Source organism: Accipiter gentilis, chromosome 7 (genome assembly GCF_929443795.1).
Source record: "Accipiter gentilis chromosome 7, bAccGen1.1, whole genome shotgun sequence".
Classification (NCBI taxonomy): Eukaryota; Metazoa; Chordata; class Aves; order Accipitriformes; family Accipitridae; genus Astur; species Astur gentilis.
In genome coordinates this window covers 38,077,948-38,091,510 of record NC_064886.1, presented here as the reverse complement: position 1 = coordinate 38,091,510, position 13,563 = coordinate 38,077,948, and positions in this window count along the sequence as shown.

Genomic DNA, 13,563 nt, shown 5'->3' with positions numbered 1-13,563 from the left:
TTCATGCCTATAGATGCTGTCCCTATATATACCTGATTTTAGCAGTCATGGGGTTTCTTGTGTTTAGGTGACAGAGCTGAGCCTTGACATGTAATACACTCAATATCTTTGTATCATCAGCCTGAAGGCTTGGGTGAGCTTTGTGGTTCCCCATTGGCAACCAGGACAGGAGTATTTCTGGGTTTTGCTGTTGTGTGAGGAGCACTAGAAATCTCCCTTCTCCCTCTGTGGGAGTGGGGAGGCCCAGGGTGTGCTCAGCACCCGTTAGAGGTGATGGGAGAAGGGAGTTGTGGGGCTCATCAGCTTCGCAGCCCAGTTGGCCCAGGAAGGACGGATGTCATCGGCACTTTGTTCGTCGTGAATCATACCTGTAAGGTAAGAGGCTGGGGGAGTGCTAAAGCCAATGTTCGGATGCACCTGAAATGTGCACAGCTCTCCTTTTTAGAGAAAGGTCCCAAATGGAAATCGGATGAAGGTGACTTCCCAACAATTCCTTGATAAGAAAGTTTTGTGGACTTCCAGTCTTGTGTGATGTGCCAAGACAGATGTAGCATGGCTAGAAAGGCTGGGCAGGTGTCCCCAGGGCAGGTGTCCCCAAGGCAGGTGTCATACGTGGCAGGGAAGGAGATGTCCAGAGCAGCAGTGGTGGCCACGTTCCTGCATGATTTCTGCCAAGGGAGTGTTGGGTAAGGCCAATTTTAGGCTGCTTCTTTTGCTGTAAGAGGATGGAGACAACTAAACTGCTTTGTACCATGAATGACTGGCTTTGCAAAATGGCGTTATGCTTGTGATAAGGAGTTTCTGGCGCAGAGCCCATGTGTGCATCTCGCTGGTGGTGGGAATGGCACCTGGGCTGAGCTGGGTCCTGCACCAGATTTGTGCTGATGGGATTCCCTTTGCCTCAGTGTTACTTTAATTTACACCAGTGTAAATTCAAGCCTGATCTAGCTTACTGGCTTGGTGTGTTTTTCTCATTCTCTGTGTAAAATGGAGATCTTTCCAGGAATCTGGTGGCTATAAGTCTGGTGTCCAGCTGTTTCACACAATACCTACGGTAGAAATGCTGAGCATCGTGGGTTCTGCTGTCTGCACCTCTTAGCAGAGGAAGTATTAGTTTTAATGGGTGGCAGCCTATGAAATAATAAATATGTCTTAATTTATTTGAGTGCCTCAACATCCTAATGAAGCTTAACAATGTTATAAACCACATAACATGAACCAAATCAGGTATTTTGCCAATTTCAATACTTCTACTTAACAAACCTGAAGCTTTTCCTGTTTAAATAACTATCCAGGAAGGCTGAATTCAAAGCAATGTTAAAAACACTGTGAGAGGGAGGGGGGAAGGTAAGGTGTATATATATAGACTCCCTAAAATAATGACTCCCTGCTTATTACACTGTGTGTTATTTATGCTCCTCTCTTATAATTCTGTATTACACTCCCTTTTTCATATCTGTACTCCCACTTTGTGGGTCATTGTATATATACTGTATAGTACCCCATGAACATTTCTAAATGCATTGACTCCCACAGTTATAATTTTTTCATTCCAAAAGAATCCACAGCAAGGATAATGATTTTTCTTATTTTTCTGCATTTAATGCCTTTTAAATGGCAACTTGGTGACAGTATCTGCTTCAAACTTTCCAGAACTCTGCCATAAAGTAAAGATAGTCTATTACTGTTATAGATTTTATGTTCACTCAGTTTGCTCTGAAAGGGTGTGTGGACATGTATGCACAATGTGTGATTATTAGAAATTCTCTGCTACGTTCGTAGAGCCCCAGACTTTTGTCTGTTTAGTAATATATCATGGAAACAGTGCAAAGCATTGCCTTGTGCATGAGTGATCCTGTAGTGTTTGTGCTGATCTTTATATGTTTTTTTTAATATGTGAAAAGAGAAGGCTGTGAAGTGCATATTTTTCATTTCCTGATAATTGTAGTAGGTAGTTACCAAGAGTGAATGAAGTGAGCTGCACTTCAAATGCGCATTTTCTGTTCAGATACAATCTTTCATAGTGTTAGAATGGGGCATTGCTGTATTAAATGTTACCGTTGTAGATGGCAAATGTGTAGTCCTCAGTGCTGATAGAGTGGGGAGGCCATCGTGTACTGCATGATACAGTGACTGGCAGAGAAGAAAATAGGTGCATGTTAACAGAGGAATTACTGCATTGTACTGGGATGGTATAGAGTAAGCAAACACGATGGAAGGACTACTTGTGACCGTCCTGTGTAGTAGGTTACACAGTTGGTACTTCTCTGAGTTTCTCCGACGAATTGTCATCCAAATACCTTTGTTTCCCAGATCCAGGAGGAAACAGAAGTTGAGGCACTCTGCGTGACTGTGGAAGTCATAATTGCTCAAATACTGCTGTCTGAATTTAGGTCTGACTAAAGCTAGAATACTGCCGTCCGAGTTTAGGTCGGCCTAAGGACACCTTGAAAAGTTGCCCAGAAACTGCATCATTTTGCAAGGTCCAGAAGCGAGGTGGTTGTGTGGCAAGGGTGGCATAATCTCTGCTATAAGCCGCTAAAGATAAAATACCATATTAAAAATGGTGGGTAAGATCCTCAATGGGTACAAGGTGGCTTAACTCATCTTGAAGTCGGCGCACAAATTTATATCAGCTAAACACTGTGGTTTCAACAAAGATTAGGTTGAGAACTGTTTCAGGAAAGAGTCTCCTCTGAGAATTAGGGTACCAATTCCTACTGTTATTAAAAGGCCTAAACCTTGAGTTTTCTCTTAATCGCCTGGCTGGCGAGTTTAACACTTCCACCCAGGATTTTTACTGCTGGGGCCCAATGCAGCCCTTTATGCTGAGAGCTCCTTTGGCAGGAGAAGTCTCCACTTCATTGCCCATTTCTTTCTGTGAGGAAGTTTGCTGCCGTGCCACGCTCCTACGGCTGGCTGGAAGATCCTACTGCTTAGCGTAGGCTCTCTTCCACCCCAACTTGTGAAGTGGACTCTGTGTCCCCATGGGCCTTTTTTTTTTTGCACACTTTTATGCAAAAATAATACTGTTAGCTATCCTAGAACTCTGATCCACATCTATAAACGGTGCAGCTGAATGATCAATTTCATTGATTTCTTTCAAGTGCCTCGGTCAAAATGATCACACAGTGCTAGACCATTTTCCAAACATGCGGGTACCTTATTGGACTAATACCATTCTTTTGGTACCTCTACAGGTCTCTGTACATTTTTTAAATTTTCTTTTTAATGGTGTCATCTGCATTTTTTTTTTTCGGGGAAAGGAGCAAATCTGTTTGGGTTGCAAAGAATTGATTATATCTGTTAAATGATTTGTTTGCACACAAGGGAAGTGCATTTAACATGATCTTTTAAAATAAGTAGTTGTTCAGGTGCATAAGTCAGGGGACTAGCTGTCATCAGGTGTATATCAGTAGTGGCTTCAGTGGTACTTGCAGAAGGATCTGGCCCTTATGCCTGTGAATGACACTACAAAGTTACAGCTCAACTGGGCCATTGATTTCAGTGTTAATGATGGGTGGAACAACCATGCTTTCTGCACTTTACCAGTGCAGTGCTTTGTTCTTTGGAAATTATAGACCTAAGGTTTATTTTTTTACTTTGCAAGAATCTGATAATTACTTATTATTCTTATTACAACTTGTGTTCATTAGCTATAATCCTCCTGTCCCAAGGAGGTGGGTGGTATGAGTTGACACTGATGGTTGGGGTTGAGAGCAGATGGGGGGTGGTAGAGAGGAACTATTCTTTCCCTGAAAGGCAAAATATTGCTGAAAGCAGAGGAAATGTGTGTGTGGAGAAAAATACCACTGGGGTGGGAGATGGTAAGCACAGAGGTGCTGAGCACATTAGCAGTCACAGCAATCGATGGAGATGGTTATTTTCTTCCTGTGATGCCCTGCTAATGTTGACGAGGTCTTGTCCTTCGTTAACAGCCAAACTACCTGTCAAAGACGACACTGATGGCTGCAGCGAACTAAAACTCTTGGCAGATTTTTCACTTCCTCTTGTTTATTGTTTTCACTAAATCTCCTTATTCGTGCGGGTCCCAATGTAAGTGAAAGGTGAAGGCTTGTAACACCGAAAACCGGGGCAGCATATCAGTGAAACATTGTGATAAGCCGTTTCCTTCCTCTAAAATGCACAAAGGCTGGGGCAAGGCTATCTCTCAGGGTCTGTGCCAGAGCCCCAGAGCCATGGGTCAGGGAGCTCTGCTCCCCCCCCCCTCCCCGGCACCTGCAGGGATTCCCCTGGGAATATGGAGAAGCCACGTGGGTTTGTTGGGCTTTTTGTTAGCACCAAAGCTTATGTGTTTCCTGGAGAAATGCTGCTGATGCTCTGGAATTCAACTTAATAAATACAGATAATATAGTTCTCATTAATATATCATAAAAGAGCTGGAGTAGCTCATCTTAATCCCTTAATTTCCTGCTTCTCTTCTTGCCCCTTGTTTGTCTTGAAGGGAATGGAAACCAAGAAGCTCCCCTTGTGCCTTGGCCCATGCCTGCTGCCACTGTGGTCCCCGAGCTTGGTATTTGTGCTGGTGGACCTGCTGTGCTGAGACCATGTTGTTTTATGCCTTCCTATTATGCAGGGAATGGCCCTCTGTGTGTTTGCTCAGGATATAAGAATATGAAAAATTGCTGATCATAGATCATCTCCATAAATCTTACAGACAATAAGTCATAAAACCTTGTGTCCTTACATATGGCGGTAGCCCAGGGACAGCTTTACCAGATGTGAGCAACAGCCCCTGGAAAAAAAAAAATTCAGTTGAAAAACTTCTCCCACCGTTTACAGCGCCTGGAGTTGAAGCTGTGTCTCGGGAAGGCTGGTGGTGGTGGTGTCGCTTTTCTCTTTTTCTTTTCTTTAATACCTCCTTAGTGTTGCATTGACGTGTCTATTGCATGGTGAGAATTCCCTGCGTGCTAATTAAAAAGCACTGTCATTTGTTAACTTCTCCTTTGTATCAGTCGCAACAGGACAACAGTGTGACAGACCGTAAGGAGACCTTCAGGTACTCCCGTGTTTCATGCATCTCCCTCCCAGCATCCCTCCTCCTGCCTCTGCACCCAGCCTAAGTGTTTTTCTCCCAGGCAGCTTAAAAGAAAGGCAGCTGGGTTATGGTCTGGAAATTGTCTTCTGTCAATAAGAGAGGCCTGGTTAGCTTTTTCCTTCCCTGGTTTTGCATATCTATCAAGGCAAATTGAAAGAGACACAGGAAGAAGTCTTATTGTCTAATAATCACGTGTGTCTGTTAGATCTTTCTGCTCATGAATGGAACCAAAGCGTTTCAGCAACAGCAACTGAAACCCATGTGAAGTCACCAGACTTTGCTCTGCATTTGCATGTAGTGGTCGAGGCTGGGATTTTTTTTCCCCCCTATGATGTATCTCTGCTTTTATTGTCATTCTCTTCCCTTTGTGACTCTGTCCGCAAAAAAAAAAAAGAATGTAAATAGCAGCCGGCACTTTACAATAATTCTCTGTGGGGTAAGGCTTTAACAGAGGCACTCTGTGATTTACCATTTCAAAGTGCTAACACTTCGAACCTGAAACATCGCTGCTTTATCACAGAAGGAGATGTTGTCCCTGCCTGCATGGAGGGCTCGCACCACCCTTCCCTGGTGTCTGTAAAGGGACCCTCCTCGTCAGCCCCGTGACAAGGCACTGGGTGCTGCCTGAAGCCCATGGCTGGGATCTGGTGAGACAGGGATGGAAAATGGGTTTTGCAGGTCGTTGTTTTCTCTTCTTCCTACTCTCCCCCCTCTGAGCCCAGAGAGGCAGTTTCCTTTGATAGTTAGTTGTTAGTAATCCCCTCGCTGCTGCATCTGGCTGTGCAGGTGAGGGGTGAAATAACCTGTCCAAGTGTCGGGAGCTCAGCTGCCAGCGTGGGTCTCCCTCCTGCATCCGTGAGTTTGGAGGATGCTTTGCTGTTGTAAGAAAACGCAGATGTACCCTTCCACTCCGGGCAACAGTACATTAATGAAGGAGAGTAGAAAAAGTTCTTTCTTAATCTTGGTAAATATAAACACATCCCCTTTGCACTTTGCAAAAAAGAAGGCAAATTCTGCCTTGATGTGCCCTGGCAGGGCAAATTTTAAGGAGGTTGACTGAAACCAGGTGTGCTTTTTTGGTGTCTGACTCCCAGTGATGTCAATGGGATCTGTAGCTGTGGCACCGGTGTCACTGGGCTGTGGCTGCAGTTTGAAGCCCAGGGATAAGACGTGCCTCCCTGACTGGCTGGTGCCTGTGTGTGGCCACTGAGTGTTAGACCCTTAGTGTCTGCTGCAGGAGAAGGGAAAAACAAAATACAGTCCTTAGAAGTGTGATGTGCTTCTGGGAGATGGGGAAAAAAGTCTGCAAATGGGACGTCCTTACTCCTCAGTTCTGCTCCCTTTATCTGTTCGCTCACAGTTGCCAACTTCAGTGGCAAAAATAACGTTTTAATACACTTTTTTGCAGCAAACAGAACAAATAAGAAAATTGGAGGGTGGACACTTGCGGAGCTATCTGGAGGGGGTTGTGGGGGCAAAGCTTTGCCTCCACAGACAACCCGCTGCGGGTGCCGCAGGATGTGCGCTCTGCGCCTGGCTCCTGGGGTCCTCAAGAGCTGAGCGTGCAAATCCCCATGCTGAGGCGTGGGGTCCCTCCTGAATCCATCTCAGGCAAGGCAAATAGCACACATCTAACTGGTTATTCCTTAAAGTTTTTCTTTGCAGAAGCTGGTTCACAAAGCAATACTGAGCAGAGGCATCGGAGTCCTGGTACACCATGAGCTTCTTATTTTGCCCTTCTTCCATTTCCTCCAGTAATTTTATTTCCCCTATGCACTGACGGCAAATTGGAGTTTGGTGTTAGAGGCACAAATTATAAATAAATCAACTGATGTAAGAGTGCCTCTAACATTTGTCAGCTGAAATCTGTTATCACTCAAGTATTATTTGTTGCTGGGTTAAATCAGGTTGTATTTAAATTAACATGGCACAAGCAAGTAAACCTAATTTCTCAGTCTTTTTATAAAAAAAAACCCAACAAACAAAACCCTTGTCTCACCTTTTTAATGAATTATGTACATTTATGTTGTGGGAGATCATCTGATTTGGTCCTAAGCCTTCTGAGAAGAGTTTTTCAACATGTGCTGAAGTGTTGTTAATGGTTTATACCCCAGTTTGAGATGCAAGTGGTATCTTAAAAATATCTGAAAGCCCAGATGAACCAGCTTTTGCTAGGGGATGGGGGAGATGGGAAGCATTAGTGTTTGGGTGCGATGGTTAAGCATTGACTAGTAAAAGAATCAAGGTTTGGACCCGAATGCTGTGAGCGCTTTACTGTGTCAAAGTCTTTACAGATTTTCTTCCTCGAGGTGAGGTTATATCTGTTATAGCAACATTTGGTAGTTGCTTTAAATTATTAAAGGTGTTTCATAGGGTTGTAGCTCTTTGAGCATAGTTTGCAAAGAGGGCCCCTGCCTGTATTCTTAAGGTAGGTTAATGATGACTTTCCTAGCGCAATGTGTCCAGGACACTGAGGTTAATAAAACCCGTAGCTCTTCTTCATGGCTATCATGGGATATTTAATCTTCAGGAGTGTGCAAGACCTCAGCTTAATGTTCCATATGAAGAATAGTGCTGCCAAGCACTCATCATCCCTGGTGCCGGTGCAGGGCATTAGAGGTGCGAGGAATGGGGCGAGCATGCTCGGAATGAGCTCAAGCACCTCTGAGCACAGCCGTCCTCCTTTGTAGAATCATAGAATCTTTTAGGTTGGAAAAGACCTTTAAGATTGAGTCCAACCATAAACAACCGTTGTGCTTGAGGGCAAGGAGCTGGGACTGGCTGGTGGGGCTTCCTGGCTGGTGGTCCACAGCCGCTGCCTGGGCCAAGGAGTATTTTGCTCGAGAGGGGCAAGTCCCAGTCTCCATGCAGCATAGCTGATGATTCATTCTGAGCTGGCTCGATGAAAGTGCTTGTTTATTTGATATGATCTCTTTATTTTCCTCTTTCCTCCTCTCCTGCCACCCCATCCGAGAAAGGGAAGGAATTTAGAGGGGGGAGAGGAATAATGAAATATTCGTATGGGAGGGCAGGGTTTGCTTTTGTGAAAACTCTTCCTGAAACAAAGGAAGAAAGAGGGTGGGTGTAAGGGGGAGTTAATTTCTCCCTTCCTCTCCCCCCCCTCCAAACAGAGCTTGAGACTTTAAAATAGTCCAGCATTGTTCTGGGACTTAGTGGGCTTTTTAGCTGTGAATATTGCGGCAAATACCATAGCAATGACAGTATAGCACTGTCTGTATTCTCTCTGTGTGCTGGCTGGACAGGGATTTTTCATTTCATGCATCATTTACAGCCTTCTGCATTGATCTACAAAGTCGGTGCGTATTGCTAACACAAAGGGAAAGAAGAAAGGGAAGAGATAGGCCTGAATGACAAAGTTCAGATCTGAAATCAAGTCTCAGTTCAAACTTCCCCAAAGCATTGGTTGTGCCTTACAGTTTGCCTCGTGCTACAAGAAGGACAGTTTATATCACAAAGATCAGATACAGGCTTGAGCCAAGTTTTAAAGCTCCCTAAACTCTAGAAAAAATTGAGTTGGGGTTGTATCATAACAATGAAAGGTCAAAACCCTGGGCTGGGATTTTCAGCCCCAAGGATTGGTCACTGATGTATCTGTCTACTGAGAAAATGGTTGCGCTTGCCGCGTTTGCCATGTTTGACAACTGTTTTTCCTGTACGCTGAGACAACAGGCTATTTCAGAGTACTATAAAGTGTTTTTGCCAATTTATGCTAGTTCCTGACCCTTTCTAATGGATGGCTCACCAAGCTGGGATCCCACACATTAGCACTCAAGCAATGTGCTCTTTCCTTAGTAGCACTTCCACGTCCTGTTGCAGGAGGGAATAGAGATGTGAAGGGAGGATAAAAGTGGGATTGAGAGCACAAAGATTGGGCGAAGCACTTAGGGCTTGGGCTGAAGTGACCATGGTGGGAGGGGTGACTGAAAGTATTCCCTCATGCTTCAGTCCACTTACAGTGGAGCCTGCTGCTTTTCTTTGAAATGACAGGTTCTCAAAAAATAAAGAGGCGAGAGCAGATCTAGTTTGCTTGTTCCATCTAGGGGATTTTTATAGGAGAGGAAGCACAAACTGGAGGAGAAATGGTGTCTTCTATAATTTGTCTTATATGCCAGGTGCATTTCATACCAAAACCTCCTCCTTTGGCAAAATTCTACGTCTACCAGCATAGACTTTTCTTGGTTTTAGTTAAAAGGGTAGCATTTTGTGATGTTAACTTTTTTAAAAGCTCTGTCTAGGCATGTTTCATACACATGCAATTTTGCTTTATCATAGTAACAAGCACTCTAATCTTTCTCATCTGCTTTAATGAACTACTAGTATAATCTTGTCATTTCGGTTCGCCATACCTTGCCATTCAGTGAGGTCTCATTTCCCCTGCCAATTGCCCAAGGCTATTAGTCAGCAGCAAAGCTCGCTTACAAAACCAACCCCAATCAAAAGCAGCAATGCCAGGAGGTAAAAAGTTTGTCTCCAGCCGCTCCTCCAGCAGCCAGGCAAGTTCTGCAGGTTCCTCAGCTGGGCGACCAAGCCAACGTGTTCGCCCTGGCTGTGATGTGCCCAGCCAGCACCTTGCTTGGGCTGAGGCACCATAGGAAGGACCAAAATGTCCCCCGGGATGCAGGTGGCTGGTGCACAGCACCCGGGGCTCCGAGCACGATGCCTCCGCTGGGGCAGGAGCTCTGCTCTGCATGGCCACAGGAGGCGCGGGGCTGTGTTTTTATGGGGTTTTGGGGACCTGTTGCCAAGATCAAAAGGAACGGGGCGCTTCAGATTACAGGGAGAAAGGACGTGAAGCATTTTGTGTGTAATTCCCAATCAAAAGCAATTTCCCATTTGCAGCAAGAGATAGAAAATTGTGGAGTTATAAGCTGCAAAGAAAGGGGAGCCCCCAACTCTCCTTGGTAGAGGAGGAAAATGCTGCCTCTATAGCACTGTGGTGGAATTAGTAGAAAGGAGGCTGGGGAAGGAGTAGAGGGCTGAGATACCTCTGTGATGCTGCCCAATGCCTTGGTGAAATCTAGCAATAACTTGGAGAAATCTAAGCATCATTCTGGAGCAGCCCCACGGCCCCATCAGAGGTGGGTACACCCATAAAGGGCTGGGGATGTGAAATACAGTCGTTCCTCCCCACATGTGCTGTGCACCCCACAAAGCCCCAGGCTTGCTGGAAGGTGCCAGCTGTAAGGAATCCAAACCTCCAAGAAATGGCTCTCCCCATCTACACCGCTCCCTCTTCCCCAGCGGCAGGTGTTGGGCAATGCTTGCACCATCAGTTATATATAGAAACCAGGAGGAGATTCCTAAACCACCCACCTTTGGGTGTTTTAGGAACTGACTGAAATGTCCTCTAAAGGCAAAGCCCAAAGCTTCCATGAGGAAGCTGAGCGTGGTGTTGGGGGAATTACCCGACGGCTGGGAAAATCCTCTTGGCCTGTGCCTTGTCCTGGGCTCAGCTCTTGGCATCTGTGATGTCTTTGCAGGCAGCCAGGTCTGCTCAGAGGTGGTCCCCAACCTTCTGGTTCAGCAGAAATGACACTCCAGGCAGGTATCTGGTCCTGTTATAGCAGGATAACAAACTGCATTTACCTCTTATCTATATGTATTGGGCCTCGTGGGGTGCGTTCTGCTTTTCTTTGTTGAGCGTCAGAAATATCCCATGTAGGTCCTTCTGGATCTTCAAATTGCCTCCTAAACTTTGAGCTAAATTATGGGAACAAGGCTTTCAGGTCTTCAGATCAATCTTTGATCTCTGTTTAGGGTGTCTGTGAAAAGGTAGCTTGTGCCAGATGTAACTGGTGTTTAGCACTGTGGTCATAAGAGTGAATGAGAACAATCCCATAGTCCTTACTGCCTCCCCAGATTGCTGTTGGTTACAATCACCTCAGAGCCAATATCAGGTTATGTCAATCATTACTGCAGGAAATGGGCCCTTGATACAGAGGAATCCCATTCAATAGCTTTCTAGATCATGATTGATTTCAAGACCTAGTTTAAAAATGTATTGGAAGGTTCACCAAACTTTATATACCCTGTTCTCACATCCTTCCAATCTGATGGAGAGAAATTTTCTGGCCTTTATCTCTTCCTTCATGTGCCTTTAGTGTTTTCATTTGTGGTACAGCTGTAATTACTTCTTCCATTTGCCACTACTTTGAATACAATCTCACTCTGGGCGAATGAGTATTCAACCAAACGTTACAAGGTTTAGTGGATCTGGAATCTCAAATTAAGCAGCCTCAGAATTGTTACCCTGGGGACCTTTTCTGCCTGGAAATTTTTGTGTCTGCTTTGCCGAGTGATGCAAAGGCAAACGTGATTTAGGGGGCTGTCTCGCTCTCAAGCCTAATCTCATCAGTAAGAGTCATCTTTTTAAAATACCTGGGCAGTAGGAGCCTGAAAGTCTCCTTGAAAGGGTTGCAAGATGAAGATGAACTTTGATTTATGACCTGGGAGACCAGAGCAGGAGTCAGAATTGGGCTTTGGAGCTGGGCAGGGTAGCTGGCTTTTCTTTGTTCATCTTTCTTTTTTCTTTTTTAATGAAGTATGTCATTAATAGCAGTATTAATAAGAACTAATTATCAAACTCGATAATTCAGACTGGTAATCATTCCTCCAAGCAGTGTCCAGCTTCTTGAAAGGCACTAAGAGATTTCCTGTCTCTTCATGCTCAGCTCATCTCAGGTCACTTGTCCCTTGATGTATTCTGGATGAAAAGGGAACACTTACAAGTAAGTTGAGCCAATGTTTGCCTCCTCAGATATCAAAATTGACTCCTAGTTAAAAACACCATGCTATTTAAACATATTGCTTTGGATTTTTTTCTTTTTAAACCAGTGTTTCCACCTCTGTCAGTGACACAAACACATCACCATGAAAAACCAGTAAGAAAGCACGGTTCTTATCTGCTGTAATCTAATAAGCCGTCAGTGTGGAAAAAAAGGAGGTCAGCCAAATGCGGCTCCTTTCAGTCTAAAATTCTGAAAATGACTCACTCCTTATTTAGTCTTATAATGAGCTCCCGCCCACTTAGGGCAAGCTTCTAATTTCAGTTGCTCTGGCATAAATCCAGAGGGCTTCCATTGAAGTGGGTGAAGCTCCTGTCGATTTACATAGCTGCAAATGAGATTAGATCCCGGCCTTGGGCGCTCGCTGCTGCCCGTCATCGGGCAGAGCCTCCCGCTCCGGGGTGGGAGGCAGTTTTTGGTGCAGACTGACTGGGACGTGAGCTCAGGCGTGCATCACCGCTCCCGAGCGCTGTCTGTGAAGTTTCTGAGAACGCTGTTGGTGTCAGAGTAGCATCGTTTTCATATCTCCCTACGTATTGTGCTACCAGTAAGTTCAGTTCTCAAAGTCTACTTTTTTTTTCCTCTCAAGGCCCAGGGTTCCTCACAGGAGAAAAGTGTTAAGTGCTTTCAAAAGTGAGCATGGGCACCACAGCTTCTCAAAGATTTCCAGTTCAATATGACTTAGAGACACATCAGTGGTTAGACAGAAAAGTATTGGTTAAGTAGTCCTGACTCTTCTAACTTTGCTTGCCTGCTAAGAGAAATGAAATTTAAGATGTATGTATCTTTTTTCCAATCACTTTGTCTTAAACCCCCCTTCTGTTCCTCTGTCTTGCTTTCCTGCCTTGTCCCCACTGCTCTTCTGGAAAAGAAACCAAAGGTGTGCCTTAGATATCTGACAGCAGATGCAAAGCACAGTGGTGCAAAGGACGTCGGGCACTGAAACTCCTTGAATGTTTGTGGGAGGCTGCTAAGGCTTGGTGGCAATGACTGCCTGGGCCCCTTGCCAAAACCTCATCTTGAAATACGTTCTTGGAGGGCTTTGGAAGTCACTGAAATCTTGAGGTTACCATGGTTAATAAAGGTGCTTCTTAACATATCAGAAATTGTTCATATGATGGTCATCGACTTGGATTAAGGGACAACATCTGCCCTCAAGGCAATAATGATGTCTGTAGTAAGAGGGTGTTTGAGCTGCTGCAAGGAGATCAAGGAGTCACAGTCCCTTGTACCTGCGTGCAGACTTGTCTAGGGAAAAACACTGTGGCAAGGCAGAGCAGCAAAAGCCCACTGGACAAGGACCAACTTCATCTTGTGCATCCAACATTGCGGCAGGAAGGATCACCAGGGGAAAGTGTCACTCTCCAAATCAGAACTTGGCCAGAACACTTGTGTTAAGCGGCCGTATGCTTGGAGAGAGCAAAACAAGAAAAAAGCCTCAAACCTGAAACCTTTCAGAGTCGGAGGCAGTCAGGATGTCAGTTTTATATCCACAAGTTGACACCTTAAGAAGCGTGGTGTTAGCACACAGGTTTCAGTGTTGACTCAAAGGAAGACTACCACCTACTCAAGCGGAGTGGCGTTTCCTGGGCTCCTGGCCCGCTGCTGGCCACACTTGCCCCGGCTAGCATGCCAACGCGTGGCTTGCAGAGGGATTGCTGCAGGACATGCACCAATCTCATATCTTATTTAACACTG